Genomic DNA, 5719 nt, shown 5'->3' with positions numbered 1-5719 from the left:
CCAAACACACACAAACTCCAGGCCCTCCGGCCTCCACTTCACCCCACATCACTCCCAGGTCAAGGCTCTCTCACATCCCAGGGCCTCTGCATGTGCTGGTCCCTCCATCCTTCAGCTTTTAATGCCACCTCCCTCTCTATTAATAGAAATTCTGTCCTCGAGGGTTCTGTTCAAATGTTGCCCCGTGCTAAAATCTCTCTGTGCCCTCCCTGTCCCCCACTCAGACTCCAACTTGTTTCCTGAGTGCACCCCACACTGCTGCCCCACTTCTGTCTTATAACAGCGCCCTGTGCTCTGCTCTGCACCAGATGGTAAGGTCTTCGAGGTCAGGGACCAAACCTCCCAGGTGCCAGAGGACATCTACTGGAATCCACGTGTCCACCCACTGATCGTGCACCTCCACCGGACCGTTTCCCTTTCCTGGTCCCTTCTTCCTGTCCTGGTCTCTCTACAACCCTTACCACAGAAGCCACCTGTACAATTTGCCCTTCTTGCCCAGGAGTGTGTCCCACCCTTCAAACCCATGGCGCCCTGTCCTTGCTCCTTCTTGCCTCCTCCTCTGGGCATATCAATGTCCTCTGTTGATCTCCAGCACAGCCCCCTGGATGCGGTTTCCAGCATGGTGTCTGGTCACTTCTCCGGAGGGGCCCCCAAGACTGAGAGTCCCCAGTCATCACCGTCCAATCTGATCTGGCTTCCCACTTCAAAGGCCACTTGGCCTCTAATCCCAGCAGGAAACTTCTCCTCCTGGGAGAGGCACTCACACCGTCACGAGGAGCAGGAATAAGAGGCCATGACCGAGCGACAGCTCTCTTTCCCCTTTCGGGGACCTGACTGGAGCTCCGCTACTCGGAAACGCCAGGGGGTCGCTCCCCGGACCTGGGCTCCGGCCGCACACGCTCCACACGCCCGCGGAGAGCGGAGCCGGGCGGGGCCGGGCGGGGCCGGGCTGTGCACGGGAACGGGCAGCGCACCGGCTCGGGACCGGCTGGTCTCCGCCCTCCCTCCTCACGCCCGAGCCCGAGCCGCCCAACCCCCCCGGCCGCCGCGCCCCGCTCCCGCTCCACCGCGGACCGCAGCGGGCGGCGAGGGCCGGCGGTACCTGTCAGCAGCTCGATCTTGTGCCCCAGCACCTTCATCTCGGCGCGGCGCGGGGCTGCGGCGTCGGGGGAGAGCAGCGCGGGAGGCGAGCAGCGAGGCGGCGGCAGAGCGAGGAGCGGAGCAGCAGCCGGAGCCAGAGGCGCTGTCGCCGCCCCCCCGCCACGCCGCGCTCCCCCCTCCAAACGCTTTAAAAAATCCACCAATTGCACCAGCACGCACCCCTAAAAGGCACCCGCCGCCACCTGGTCGGGGTGAACTCCGGGAGGCGGAGGGAGCGCGGCGGGCGGGTGCGGGTGGCACCCAGGCGGCGGCGGGAGGGGCCGCGAGCCCGCCGCTGGGACAAAGAGGCCCCTCGACCCTCGGGGTCGCGGTGGGGGAGGCGCGGGCGACGGCGGGGCCGCGGCCCCGGGGGTCCCCGCGTCTGGCGGGAAGGCGAGGAGAACGAGCCCGGGTGGGGTGGGGAAGGTGGGGGTGCCGCCCTCGCGTCCGCGAAAGGTGGCCCCAGCGACAAAGAGCCGGGCTCGCGGGTCTGGGGTGGTGCGCTGAGGCTGCTCCGGGGCCAAGGGCGGGCGGAGGGACGGGGGGAACGGGGCCGAGGGCGGTGCCGACTCACCGAGGGCGACGCGAGCGAGACAGACGCGCAGGCGGGAGCCGGGCCTCGCCTCCGCCGCCGCCGACGCGCGGTGCGGCTGTCACCAGCCCGGGGCCTCCGCCGCGCGCCGCGGCTGGGGGCGGAGGCCGGGCGAGGGCGCGCCCACGTGGGTGCGGGGGGCGTGGGCGCTCGGCCCGCGGGCTGGGCCGGAGCCGGGACCGGTCCCGGGAGGCGGTGCCCGACGCTCAGCTCCCGCCTCCCGCCGCTGTGGGAGCGCCCGTGAGTGGGCAGGCGGCCAGCCCCGCGCCGCGGCACCGGAGCCTGGCGGGGACCCTCCGGGGGGTCCTCACCCCCGCTCCTCACCTCCCTGGGGCTCCCGGAGCAAGGGTCCCCGCCGCTCGGACTCCTCGGGGTGTCGAGGGAGGCCCCGCCCGTACCCTTGGAGCCCCGCGGCATCGGGTTCCCGGGGCAGGGGGCGGCCTCCGCCTCAGTCTTTGTTTAGATTCCCGAGGGGAACCCCAGCCGCGAGGAAGAAGCACCCCTCCCGCACCCCTGCCGCCGCTCGGGAACCGCGGGGAAGAAGTCCTGGGGTGTCATGAAGAGCTAGGTGCTCAGGGGTCCTTGGGGCGTTTCTCCCTCCGCCCCCCCCCCGCCCCGCCCGTCTCCAGAGCCCGAGGGTTTACTTGGGGGAACTCACAGGAGTGACCGTCTCCTGGAAAAAATGTTCTGGGCCCCCAGTTGGGGCGAGGTCCTTGTCCCCCTCAATTCACCTCCATTATCTCAGCGGGAAAGAAAATTGGAGACCCTTGTCTTCCTCAGACTCACTCTGGACGTTATTCCCACCTAAGGAGGGAGCCCGAAGCCCCTGCTTGGAGTCCTACTGTAGGGAGAATGGAAAGCTAATGACCTGAAAAATTTTACTTGGGCAAAACAGCTCAAGAGGAAGGCTCCAGGGCCTGAGGTCTGTTCTGGCCCTGCCAGTGGCCTTGGGCGGGGCTCTGCCCCTCCCGGATGCCAACCTTTTCTATGTGGAGTGAATGTGTTGGACCAGGCGTCGGGCAAGTCCAGGACAGCAGTGACAGAATGAACTTTTAGATCCAAAACATCCAGGATGCTGTAGTTCTGTATATATAAGTCAGAGCCAGTCCTTAGGTACACAGGCTGGTCCTACAATTTCCTGGCTGTTTGACGTCAGTAAGTTACCCTCTCTGGGCCTCCCACTGTCATACTCAGTGGAATTGGGATGATGCTGACCTCATATGGTTCCTGTAAGACTTAAATGATGGAACATAAAGAAAGTGCTTAGTATAGTGCCAAGCACATGGTTGAAGTGTTCTATTATTGTTCAACTATTATTGTTCAACTATTATTACTGATGACGAAATTGTTATTACTACATTAGAGTCTTTCAGGCTTTCCTGAGTTCTGCCCTTTTCAATAATTTCATACCCAGTCATTAAACAAAACAAATTGTTAATGTTCTAATAACATAATTCACGAGGCCTGGCCTTTTCTGAATTCCTTGGAGGAATACAAGCCTCAGGAGGATGTGTAAGGCTGCCAAATAAGAGCTTTGAAAATCTGACACTTCTGCCCATGTGTGGAATGGCATCTGCCATGCCCTTGAACTAATGTAGACAACTCATTTGGCTGAGATAAGTCATGAACTCCAAGGAAGCGTTCAGGTGGGTCAGGTTGCAGATTTAACCCTAAAAGTGGAGAGTTAATAGGTAATAAAGAGATGTGGTTATTAGAATGGTTATTAGAACACCTTTCTCCTGGGGCGCTATGCAGCAAGCAAAGCTACTCAGGGAATAGGCAGGTAGAGGGGCCCTGCTGGCCCCTTCTGGAGGAGCCAGTCATGCCTGGCACGAGTCCCCACTGAATCAGCAGAAAGGCAAGCTCTCAGTCCCTCCTGCTCCTGGGTGCTTCATCTCTGCAAGGGAATATGGTGTTTGGGGGCAGGCTGGATGGCAGGCGCACGGCAGTTGGCTGGGACAGGGGGCCTCTAGGATGTGTCCCCCAGCCTTGCTCCTGGTTACCTAACTCCTGATTACCTGCCCAAGTCTCCACCTTCTCTGGACTTCCCTTTTCCCATTTGTGGAACAGGCAGCAGACGGGCCTGCACCGCCTCCGGAGAGGAGACACAGTCTTTCTGAAGATCTCTCTGACCTTCATTTCCCCGTAGGGAGACTTGGACTAACATCCCAGGAAATAGTTTAAAGAGGAGAAGGGCTTTATTCAAAGGAGGGTGGGCAGCTCTCAGAATCTCAACAGTCAGGCCGAACGCTGCAGCATTGGTCTGGTGTCAACACATCTGCCACCAGTCAGTGCTGCCCCGGAGCAGACACTGGGCACTGTCTTTGGGATCATGGTTGCCTCTGAAGCCTGAGGTGGTGCCACTGCCACCTCCTTGCCAGAGTGAATTCTGTGTGGTCTTGGCTTCCTCGTGTCACCAGTTTCTAATTCAGTCAAAAAATCGGTGTGTCTGCATTTACGACAACGTGGACGAATCTTGAGACTGTGATGCTAAGTGAAATAAGTCAGAAGGAAAAGGACAAGAATTGTATGATTTTACTCATACATGGGCTATAAAACAAAAAGCAACAGATGAACAAACAAAACAAAAAAGCAAACTCGTAGATACAGACAACAGTCTAGTTGTCACCGGAAAGGAGAGGGACTGGGGGGAGAACGCAGAAGGTAAAGGGGATGAAATATATGGTGACAGAAGGAGACCAGGCTTTGGGTGGTGGGCATACAATAGAGTCTGCCGATGTCATATGAGAAAGTTGTAATTTATATGGTGTTATTTACCAATGTTACCCCAATAAAAAGGAAAGGAAATGTCTGATTGGAGGCACCCATATCAGCTATTCTGCCAAAGCTGCAAGGGAGGCTGGGCAAAGGTGCTCTCCATTCCTCTAGTGGGAGGTGGGCTCTACCCCACAGAAAGGGTGTGTCAGATGCTGGTGGCTGGAAGAGTGACCAGGGCTCACTCAGGGTAACAATGGACTTGTCATGAAACTGCTGTGAGATGACGCACATGGGCATTGAACTTGGAGCCTGGCATGAAGGGAACATGTGATCCCTGAGATTCATACCACACTACAAACCCAGTGTTGACCGGTGGTGCTTCCTCAAACTTTAGTCTTTGATTATTCAGCAGGTGAAAACAAAAGGACCTTGAAAACAGTATGGCGTACTGCCCTTCCAGATACAGAGGCAGCTCCGGTCCCGTTGCCAGGAGGACAGGTGACTGGGTTTTTCCATTGTGGTGATGAATTGGGCTGAGTCACCATCCCTCTCCAGTCCCCTCGTGACCATGACTGAGAGCAAGTGAAAAGAACTAGCAGGTGGGATCTGGGGTGCAGATGAACCTGGGGCCATGGACGCTTCCTCTCTCAGCAGGGGAGGATAAGGCAGGAACTGCCCCCCTCCCCACTAACACTCCCCACTCACTAATCATGAGTTAAATGGCCTCAGGGAGAGAAGAGAAGATTCTTTCTGTTCTTCTATAGGATTGGTTGAGTGCTTTCTTGGTGTCAAGCTCTGTGCTATGGGGTGCATCGGAGAACCAGAGCTGACCAAGGCATTGACCTTGCTTTTAAGGTTTACGCAAGGTGGAGGAAACCAGCTTAGAGTCCCTTAACCTAGGTACTGGGCAGACTTTGCTAAAATGTGTAACTATGCAGTATTGTGGGAGGTTGGAGAGGGGGTCAGCAAGGGCTTCCCAGAGCTTACAGAGAGGTGGAAAGTCAGTAGATGGAGATGGGAAGGGGAGTGATTGGGAGAAGCACCATCTACCCACTCACCCACCCATCCATCCATCATACACTGGGTCAGTCAGGCCCTGTGCTAAGCTCAGAGAGGCATGCTGCAGCCCTGGCCCCTAACAGAAGCTCCTGGGTTGGGGTGGAGAATGCAGATGGTAAGGAAACTGGAATGAGGAAATGGGCAGGGGTGAGTGCCTGGCCTCAGCCAGGTTCTGGAATTTCACTAGCCACCAGATCATCTGCTCCTTGC

At 58.1% G+C, this 5719-nt stretch overlaps 1 protein-coding gene across 2 annotated transcripts in view; it reads right to left on the bottom strand.

Moving 5' to 3' along the window:
* NDRG4 (NDRG family member 4) overlaps window positions 1-1852 on the bottom strand; it is a 40707-nt gene extending 38855 nt beyond the window's left edge. Inside the window, exon 1 of one of the 2 annotated variants that reach the window (XM_011356658.2) lies at window positions 1715-1852. The gene's annotated coding sequence lies outside the window, so the exon portion shown is untranslated. Of the gene's footprint in view, window positions 1-1102; window positions 1112-1714 lie in introns of those variants that run through there. The other variant, XM_023528578.1, reaches the window with a different exon arrangement.
* Window positions 1853-5719: the final 3867 nt, after the last annotated feature.

This window comes from Pteropus vampyrus, unplaced genomic scaffold (genome assembly GCF_000151845.1).
Source record: "Pteropus vampyrus isolate Shadow unplaced genomic scaffold, Pvam_2.0 Scaffold29, whole genome shotgun sequence".
NCBI classification, from domain to species: domain Eukaryota; kingdom Metazoa; phylum Chordata; class Mammalia; order Chiroptera; family Pteropodidae; genus Pteropus; species Pteropus vampyrus.
The sequence above is the reverse complement of the archived record's forward strand: the minus strand, read 5'-3'. Positions and strand labels throughout refer to the sequence as shown.